This window comes from Vicugna pacos, chromosome 8 (assembly GCF_048564905.1).
Source record: "Vicugna pacos chromosome 8, VicPac4, whole genome shotgun sequence".
NCBI classification, from domain to species: Eukaryota; Metazoa; Chordata; class Mammalia; order Artiodactyla; family Camelidae; genus Vicugna; species Vicugna pacos.
In genome coordinates, this window is record NC_132994.1 from 6634665 (window position 1) to 6645226 (window position 10562).

General features: G+C 38.1%; 1 long non-coding RNA gene across 2 annotated transcripts; it reads right to left on the reverse strand.

The window, feature by feature from the left end:
• Positions 1-1494: 1494 nt before the first annotated feature.
• On the reverse strand, positions 1495-10193 carry LOC140697818 (uncharacterized). Of its 2 annotated transcripts, none has more exons than XR_012075173.1 (6): positions 10094-10193; positions 8168-8374; positions 6005-6286; positions 2839-3038; positions 2301-2418; positions 1495-1720 (listed from the first exon to the last, which is right to left on the reverse strand). It is a non-coding gene; the product is annotated as an uncharacterized lncRNA (long non-coding RNA). The 2 variants fall into 2 exon arrangements; XR_012075172.1 differs by having other exon boundaries at positions 8168-8378.
• Between the last annotated feature and the right edge of the window lie 369 nt (positions 10194-10562).

Genomic DNA, 10562 nt, shown 5'->3' on the forward strand with positions numbered 1-10562 from the left:
TTATAACCTGATTTGAGCTCGTATTACACACATTACAAGCATTACATATGCTTCTATTATAATTTAATAAGGCACATATTATAACCCAATTCAAACACATTAAAAGTTCCAGGTGAATCCTTAAGGATAGAGGTTTTCCAAACTGTAGTCATACTTTTATCTTTTATACTAGTGGAAATACTTTTGTCTAAGTCTCGTCGAATGTCTACTTTAAGTTTTAGGAAAAATGGAAAAATATAGCACTGACAACTTTTTTTTAAAAAAGAATTTACCCATGAAGGATGCAATTAAATTCTTTAAAAATACACATTCGATTTGATACCTAAAATTATGCACCCACACAGCTAAAAACTCAGACCAATGGAAGATTTGGCATTTAGATATTTTTTGTCATGCTTTGTTGCATAGGCTATAAAAAACATAGTGACTTATTTTCTTCAGATCAACATTATATGGCCCACTGTGAAAGCAGAATACATCAGATAGGTATTTGTGTTTAATTAACCATCTTTAAAAAATTAATGGGTTGATACCTCTGCATTAGAAGGTTAAGAACTGCCACCATTTCCCACGCTATTGTTCTCAGCATTGGCACGTGATTCCTCCTAACTGATCAAGAAAGGAACACGTCTTACATCTGACATTTAGCCATATGTTCTCTTTTCAAAACCAATTGCAGTTTTACAAATCTGTGTTTCAAGGATGATTAGCAACCAGTTCTATTTTTATTCATGGACAGATTCAGTTCAGGCTATATTCCATCTTAGATCTCAAGAATTTGATAGCCTCACAGTAAAAAATGGTTAATAATGCCTTTTGAATGGAATTAGCATCTATCAAATGCATTGACTGGGCCCAATTATTATTTTGAGCTACTTGCAAAAATCACAGCACAAGATGGAAAAAAATCTGTTCTCTTATTGGTACCACTGTTTCTGTAAAAAAGAAACATAATTGACTGTATCTATGGGGATTCAGACAATTGAACAGAGGCTGATAACAGAATTTTCTACCTTGTTTCACACTGCTGACCTTATGTAGTTTCTTTGTAGAGGTTATTAGGGCTGTTTTAGTTGTTATACTTTTTGCCAAGCCAAGTGTATGGTTCAAGTGTGCAATCTTAGAATTAAGACTAATACCAAAATGATCTTAAGATGTTGAATCTTAATGTATTTAGACCGTGCCTTAAAGGTATGCACTAGTGTATTTGTTTCCATGAAACTTTATAAATGCCATTATATAAGCTTTCCAATTTTAAATTGGTGTGAATTTTTAACTTCTGAATTACTTAACTTCATTATTTGTGATAAACAACTTGTGGTTAGCCATGCTTTTCTTCTATTAATAATATCTAAATTATAGTTTTGAAAATAATTCAAAAATTCATAATACAGATAGACATAGAAGCTAAGTGATATAAGTTATATTAAAACCCCAGCATCAGTATTTTTCTTGAAAAACAAAAATTCCGATCTCTTAGCAAAAAGGAGAAAGGAATTCCATAGAATGGCCCGTGAAGGTAGACAGTGGTACTGATACAGTGCCACTGCTGTTTTGATTAATTTGCTCCTTTTATATATTTTGTCAAAGTAGTATTTCAGGAACAGATGTAATTCAACTAATATGGTTATATAAATACCAATCAGTTTGGTTCTTTAGTTTGGAAGTTAGAGATCTCAACCCAAAGTGGGAAGGAATAAGACTCCAGTTCTTGCCTTACCTGAAAGAGAAGAATTCAGACATGAGATGCAAGCGTTATGTAGCAAAAGATTTTAAAGGTATTATTTAAACCTTTAAATAAAAGGGAAAAAGCAAAGGGAAAGTACACCTTCCAGAATGGGAAGCAGGCTGATCCAAGAGAGAATAGAAATGATCTTTGTCCCTTCTCTTATACTCTTGCTTAAAGGTGGTCTCTTGATTGACAGCTCTTGCCCCTGGAGTGCTTACTCATGCTCATCCCCTTTTGTGCATGTCTTTACCCATCATGCACACAGAAAAAACCATTTAGGTGGGGAGCTAAACCACCATTCTGATTATATTACAGTGAGCACTGCGTCATGTCCAGTTCGGTCCTTGTCACTACTGCCCAGTTGAGGACGTTGGGTCTTAACTGGTTTCTTACTGGCATTCCTTTAGAGGAAGTAAAGCCCCTTTATGCTGAAGGCAGGCATACTGCTGCCTTCCAGACCACCCTCCCTCTTTTCCACCTTATGTGCCCGGTGTCCCCATTTATCTGACTACCTAACAGAGGTAATAAGTCAACATGCAACATTTTAAAGTGCTGGGGTCCAGGTGCCCACCTCCTCTCCTGGATGGGCATTTGTCTGGGCCACTAGGCTCCCTGAAGTTCCCAGCAAAGAGGGTAGTGTTTTTGTAGTTTGAATTCCTGAGCACACGTCCTATGCAATTGCAGCACATCTGTTTGGGAATAGAATTGGAGGCACAACATACAAGAGTTAGGAAGGAAATACAAAGATGAGAGCTAATACTTAATGGTTGACATTCAATTTAGGACTAAAACCAAAGAGGAGAGACATTTAGATAAATGACATGTGTGGGACACGTAGAAGGAATAACTCTGAGCAGGAAATTCTTGCCCCGAGTCCAGGAGTCTGGGATGAGGACTTCCTTGTAGGTTTACTTGAACCACTAGGGGGTCAGCTGTATTTACTTGGCAGTACAAGAGGGTTGAGAAGAAGAGACTTTAAGGTAAAGTTTTTCTGAACTATTCTTGGTTCCAGAGCGAGTCAGAACATGAATTCACCAAGAGGTTCATGGGGGCCTTGTAGGAGGTCAGAGTTCCTGGCACAAAAGATTGTGAAATAACCACCGACCCACCTCAGCTGGAGGAAGAAGAGATGGTAGCCAGACCTCATAAGTGACAGGGGTGACAGCAGAAGCTGAGGTGAAGTTCAGTGTGTCTACGAGCATTTTTACACTCTTTCTAAACTGAGAGAGTCACCCCTGGTACACAATCAGCAGTCATTGCTGGCCGGTGTCGGCAAGATGTGACAAGTCTTTGGGCTTCAGTCTGGAAACTGTAGGAAGCAGGAGACATAGCATGTACTCAAGGACCCCATTTTTAAAACTTTTTCCACCACTATGACATCTCATAAGATAAGTTTCCCCTGCTCCATGAATAAGTACTGTCTTAGGGAGACAAACAGAATGAAAGGAAGGGTTTTGACTCGGGAGACAATGGATTCTGTCTACAAAGGTTAAGTAAGTCATTCAAGGCCACAGTGTCAGTCAATACGAGAGCTGAAATCTGAACCTAAGTAGTTGTTCTAGAAACCATGTTCTAACTACCATGCTACTGTTTCTCTTGCTCCAGATCTTGGTCCCATTGAAAATAACGCCTGTAGTTAATCCAGTGCTGAACAGAAACCAGGATGCAATTTGTACAAAGGAGCTCTGTGAAATAGCTAAGATGTGATTCAAAGTTTCTTTGGAATGAGGTATGCCAGCTAAGGGAGTAAGCAAGACATCCATAGATGATGTTTTGGTGAGTTATGAAGATCGGTCTGTTGCTTGTAGGCAGTACGTCAATTTAGACGTCCCGTGACTACCTGGTTCATGCCCTCTTACTGGCTCTCACCCAGGACATGCTGGATGGCATAAAGCACAATTTTTGACCACTTTGCTTCTTAAAATCTGCTCTCACATTTGGTGTTTGAATAGAGTCACTCATCAGGATCTGCAGATACTAACTACTATGTATAACATAGATAAATAATAAGTTCCTACTGTATAATGCAGGGAGCTATATTCAATATCTTATAATAACCTATAATGAAAAAGAATATGAAAAGGAATATATGTATAACTGAATCACTATGCTGTACAACAGAAGTTAACCACAACATTGTAAACTGACTATACTTCTATGGAATAAAATAAGATCAAATAAAATAAAATAAAGTACAATACAGTACAATACAATACAATACAATACAATAAAAAGTCACTCAGATATTCTCTGAGTCTCCAAGGGGTTCCTGTGTTTGGTTTGAGCATAAATCAGTTTAAAAGGCATTTTACTTATTTTCTTGATGTTTGGGACTATTAGTTTCTTTCTTCTATGGAAGATGTTTTGAAATAACAAATAGTCATAATGTATGTAGATAGTCTTTAATAGATGTATACAAACTCATTCTTGATTATTAAGTAACTATATTCAAAATTAAAATTGCTTTTGGTGAAAAGAAGCATTCATTGAAGCAAGTCTACAATTGAAACTAATATACTTATGCCTGTAGCTGATTTTTTTTAATCATTTCAGGATGTTATTTAAATTTTAAATTCTAGTTAAAAGAACCGTTTTAGGATTTAAAGCAGGGAGTGACATGGCCCAGGTTGCATTTCAGAAGGTCCTCTGGCATCTGTGAGAACTGGTTGAGTGAGGGAATGGGGGTAGAGAGGTCAGTTTAAAGGCTGCAGAGGTACCCAAAGTAAGGGATTATACACAAAGTTAGCAGTGGGGATGGGGTGTAGAAAAGTGAACAGACATGAGAGACAGTAATGTAGGAAAAACTGAACAGAACTGGGTAATTGAATTAGATGAAGAGAGTAAAGAAGATGCCAGGCATGCAGGTTTGTGGCTTGTCACAGTCAGAACATGGAGGAGATAATTTCCACTGCAGACATGCTGACCTTGGATAGATACCAGTGGGCAATGGGACGGCTGGGGCTGGTGTTCCAGAGAGCACTAGTTCCAGTGGAGAGAAACCACTACCAAATGCAAAGGTCTGAACGGGAAAGCCCTGGCCTCTTCTCGACAATCAGCATTGTTATATTCCCAGTTATATTGTTGGGGTGTCTATCTGTCCATTTACTCACTCAGTAATCTGCTGTCAACACCTGCTCTGTGAGACACTTGATCCACTGGAGTGGTTCAAGGCAATTCCTACCATCTTGCAGCTTACTATGAATTCCTCGAATTAAAATACATAACAGCATTTCTGATTTGCCGTTCTGTAGAACATTGCTCCGGGCAAGGATAGTTGTTTAGCCTTCACAAAAATTCTCAATGCTCCAACAAAGGTGGGCAGTGCTGTTTCTCGGCTCGGCTTCTCTTGGAGACGGACAGTATGCATGAATAATTTAGACCACTAGGGAGCCCTACCATTAACAAGTCTGCCTAACCAATATTTTTGCACATAAACCATTTCTTAAAATATTACACTTATTTATATATTATTAGGTATAATACCAGTTCAGGATGCAATGATCTTTAACATGATGTTTATATATATATATAAGTTACTTCATTTGATATTTCTGTTCCTTTGTGAATTTGCATCAAGTTTAAATTGTTTCAGTTCTCTGCCTTTTCTCTGTGCTGATATCAGAAGCTCATCATTCTAATGATGTTATTGGAGGACTATTATTTCCCTAATTAATGACTGTGCCCTATTAGAACTACTGAAACAAAAATCATCCCATGTAATAGCTAGAATAAGATCTTAACCATATTCTTTCATCTACATCAGTTTTTAAATATGAAATAATGTAAATGAATATTTCTACTTTTGTGAATAAAAAGGAAAAAAATTGATGTACTCTTCTGTTTTCTTTATTGGAAACTGTATATCATATTTGGTATTTTCAGAATAATTATCAAGCATTTTTATTAAAAATTCCTGCTGCTGTTCGACCTGGAATATGCTTTGAAGAGGTGCCCTTGGGAAAGACACCTCCCTGCACATCAAACCCTATAATTTGTAGGGTCTACGCTTGTCTTTCATTCTGAGATTTATATGGGTCACTACTTTTTTTTTGTCTAAACATGACTTATTTATACAAAAATCAAGTTTTCTCCAATATTCCGTAAAATAGGCCTTTCTCCTTCTTTGGTTCTAGCTATTTAGAGTTTGTGCTTAGTTTCTAAAAATGACTTTTATGTATATTACATAGCCAAAATCTAAATGACTTGTTGTCTCTCATCGCATAACAAAGTACCCCAAAGCAAAATTGTGTAGCAAGGCAACGTTCATTCTCTCACCATCTGTGGATATGGTCCAGCTGGGTTCCTCTGGCCCAAGGTCACTCATGAGGTTGGAGTGAACCTGTTAGCCACAGCCTCTCCAGTTTCCCTGAGAGGTAATCCACTCTTACACTCACTCATGGGATGGAGGGACTGATGGGCACCTCAGAAGGTCCTCTTCCAAATGGGCTTACTGGGCCACACTCAGCTTCAGGTCTTTGTGGCTTTGGTGAGGGGCATCAGATGCTTGCCCAGGGGGCCTCCTTGCAGGGAAATGGCTACCAGCACCACTGCTTGATTCTGTTTGAGAGAGGTGTTTCAGAAGACAGCAAGAATGAGATGCCGAGACTGGAGCTTCAGGCTTTTTATAACCCACTCTAGAAGTAAAATCCCATCACTCTGTTATGCTCCACTCATTAAAAGCAAGTCCCTACATCCAGCCCAGACTCAAGCGGTGGGAACTACACACCGGTGGGAATATCGGGAGGCAGAGATCACAGGAGGCCTACCACACATGTATCCCTTCTGTATGTGGTGAACAGACAGTCATGTTACAAGACTAAAATGTCAATAAAAGGGAAACAAGTTTTCTTGCTTAAGTTTTTCCTGAGAGATGTACTGTTATATTACTACCTGAGCTTTGTTTTTAGAACTACAAGATAAGATGTTAAATGAGAAACAAATTTAAAAGTTAAGAAAATGAAAATAAATGTGTCTTTTAGCTTCATAAAGTAATATCGTTAAAATTTGAAACCAATATACAAATTCAATTCAATTCAATTCAATTCAATTCAGTGACCATTGTTTGAGAAGCAGTGTATTAAATCCCACACAGGACACAAAATGAATAGGAATCAGCTCTTGATCCTAACCTTGGGTTTGACTTCAGGCTCGTCTGCTTACTGGCTATGTGAACAAATTGTTTAGGATAATAAGTGTCCCCACTTCACAGGGCTGTTGTGAGAATACAATGTTGTGAGGGTGAAATGAAGTAGATTATATACAACCATACAGCTATGTAAATTCAAGTTCTTAGTACAATGCTTAGCACACTAGCAATCAGATAATAAATAACAGTGGTAAATATTATGATGACAAAAATTAGCAATAATCTAACACTTTCTGTGTGCTGGAAACTGTTCTGAGTGTTACATATCTAGCAAGCCTTTACTAGTATTAGCCAAGTAATTTAGGGTTCTGGGGCTCCATCCTGTCACTGCTACTTGACCGCTGAGTGATTTGGGCCAAGTTATTTGACCTTCTCTATGCCCCGAATTCCTCATCTGTAAAATGAAGATACTAATAGTGCTTGAAAGAGTCAGTATTGGTAAAAGTGCTTAGGACACTGCATGGTACATTCTAAGCACTCATTAATTTTTAATGTAAAATATTATCATTTCATTATAATTATGAAAGTTAGATAAGCACAACACCTGACAGAAACATTTTCTAAGGAGAAGGACAAAATATAAGACGGTTCAAATGGTCTCTTTCTAATTTCTGCAGGGAAAAGTCAAGAAGGGTTATTTTGGGAAATACATGGAATTTCCTGTGGATGGATCTGTAGGTAAATGGGATTCCAATATGCAGAGACAGAAGGTGAATTTTAGTTAGAGGAGGTGGTGGAATGAAAATCTTCAAAGTACACGACACTGACATGCTCATAACGGAAGCATAATGCTCTGAAGCAAAGCACTACGATAATGTTCTTGGTTTGAGGAAACAGAGTGAGATTTGCCAGGTGGAATTTTAGTGGATATTAGTCTTGCTTGTCTGCCACCCATTCCTTCTTTCTTTTGAGACAGCATTTAAACTTTCATCTGAGGAAAGATTCACTTTCAGATCTTGATAAGTTAGGACACTGATGCATCTCTCTCAGATCAATTCAGTCCATCTAAACAGAGAAGGACAGCTCATAGAACAGAGGTTCTCAAGTTGTGGTCTGGAGACCAATGGCACCAGCATCATCTGGGAATTTACTAGAAATGCAAATTCTCAGGCTCCCTTATCAACCTCCTGAACCAGAAGGTTGGGTGGGGCCCAGCAGTTAGTGATTGTAATGTACACTAACATTTGAAATGATTGACTTAGAATATAAATTTTGGGGAAATTCAAGAAGTTGTGATTCCTTACCTCTTTCCCATAAACATAACTTGATTTTATAACAAAGTGGCTACTCACCTCTCAAAAGTACTTTTCATCCGAGGATGCACATTAGAAGCACCTGGAGAACTCTGTTTAACTGAAAACCCCTGGGCCCATCCAGCTGCAACTTTCCTGAGATAGGGCCAAGCCTTTGTGTAGGTGCAGACTCCCAGGGAGTTCTAATAAGTAGTCACAGTGAAGAGCAGTGATCCAGGTGTTGGTTCTCAACTCTTGGCTGCATCACTGACTTGGAGTTGCAGGAAAGAGAGAATAAAGAGGAGTCCAAGAAGTAATAAAAGATCATAGTGAAGCAATGAGTCTCAACTGGGTCTGTTAAGATGGTCTCTGAAGGTGGTGGAGGAGGTCTTGGACAGGAGGTGACCACGGGCTGACCTACAAGCCAGACTAGGGCAATCAGAGACACCCACCTCCTCCTCTATCCTTAGAAGGTAAGCTCTGCCCACCGTCCCCACAGCGGGAGCCATCTGAAGACCGGCATGGGCAAAGAGTGATGTTCGGAAAGGGGAGATTATGTCTTGTGCATAAGGGGGTGATCTTGGTACTTAACTGTCACAGTTACTCTGTTCAAATCGATGAAAGCAATATATTATATAGTTGCCAAGCCATGCTGTTTCTAGTATTATTTCTTGGAAAGAAAGAGGGTAAATAAGGATTCTCTTGTCCGGAAACCTTGAATGCTCATGGTTTGTTGCATTGTGCACCAGTTCAGTGCAAACTGGGGCCACAGAAGATGAGTGGGTTAAGAGAAGGCAGTCGACTAAGAATAGATTTGAGAGTTTCACTTCCAAGTTTTGCTTCCAGAGACTCAGGGAAGAAAAAAAGAATAACATGACTTTCAATTGTGTAAATCAAGATATTCTAAGTTTACGTGGGTAGAAAGACCACAGAGGACTCTTTGCTACAGGTTTGTGTCTGATTTGGGGAGGCAGGAGGTTTGGCTTCAGGTTAACGGAGGATCTACCACCTGCAACACAAAGCTTCGTGGTCGCCATAGCAGTGAGACACAGCTGGGATGTTTCACTGCTGTTCCCTTGGTTTTACCTGGATCTGACCCTCTGGTTTGCCCATAGCCCTTCGGTCAGACCATTTTCACGAACTCACTTAACAGCAAATTGGAACTGCAGGAGGAAAGGTGGAACTCTGAGTAAGCACTGTGGTCTCTGCCGGGTGCAGGAATCCTTTCCTTGTTGTATGCTTTAAAAATTCCCAGCACACTTCTAGTTCACTTTTCCCTATGTTTTGTTTTAATCCATGTGCTTTGAAAATGTTCTGATAACCTATATTTAAAATAACTGACTTCAAAAGTGGCATAAATTAATAGATCCCTAGCAAAGGTTAAGAGAATGGGCCATTATCATCCTACAAATTAAACTTTTTCCTGATACATTAGAAAATTAGGATGCTGGAAAAGTGGTAAAAATATTAACAGGAAGTGTTTTGGAGTATTAATTTTATAAACTTTAAATAATTTATTTAAAAAGTATACAGCCTGGTTTAGTTTCCTAGGCATTCTAGAATTATTATAAATTCCTACAAATAATAATCTGGGCCTTTAAAGCAGAAATAAATCCACATGTAACTTATATGTTAGGCTTTGTGAAAAAAATCTTGAATTTTTTCAGAAAGTAAGCAAATTCTTGATTCATAATTCTATATTAAGACATATGAGAATAGGACAAACATAGATCCCAGGTGGGAATAAACAAATAAACTTTAAGAATTAAATAGCTCCTGTTGGGGTTAATATTTCAACTTTAATATTATCAGTGGAAAGGTGCTTAGGGTGACATATACCAGATATTTTCTCAAAATTATTATTAATGTTAATTTAAAATATTGCAAATGATCACTTAAAAAGGCTACTAATGATGTTTAAGCACATGGTCACATGACAGCAGAATCAAGCCACAGATCATGGACTTTACTGGTTTGCTTACTTACAGAGTTTTAAAGAATTTGTCTGTATCTTCAGCATATATCGAAGTTCGATGCAAGAAGGTTTCTTGGCTGACAGGGAGGAGGGAAAAGTCTCAGGCAGCAATAGCAGGAGGTAGTCATGGAGCTGGAACTCATTCAAATTCTACATGCTAAGTAAACAAGACAGAGCAGGGAATTATCACACATGAAAATTCTACAGGATCTGCAGGATTAATTCATAAGGTTTCTCAGAATGTGTCTTGGTATATACGCTTTTCACTTTTTAGGTGGACAAAGTTTTATTCCTTAGTCAGGAACTAGAACATTGTTTTCCCTTGTGTATCGTTTAAACAGCAGTTTTTTTTTTCTTTTTACTTTTTAAAAAATATAACACAAAATTTCTCACTTTAACCATTTTTAAGTTTGCAGTTCAGTGGCATTAAATACATTCACACTGTTGTGCAACCATCACCACCATCCATCTCCTTTCATC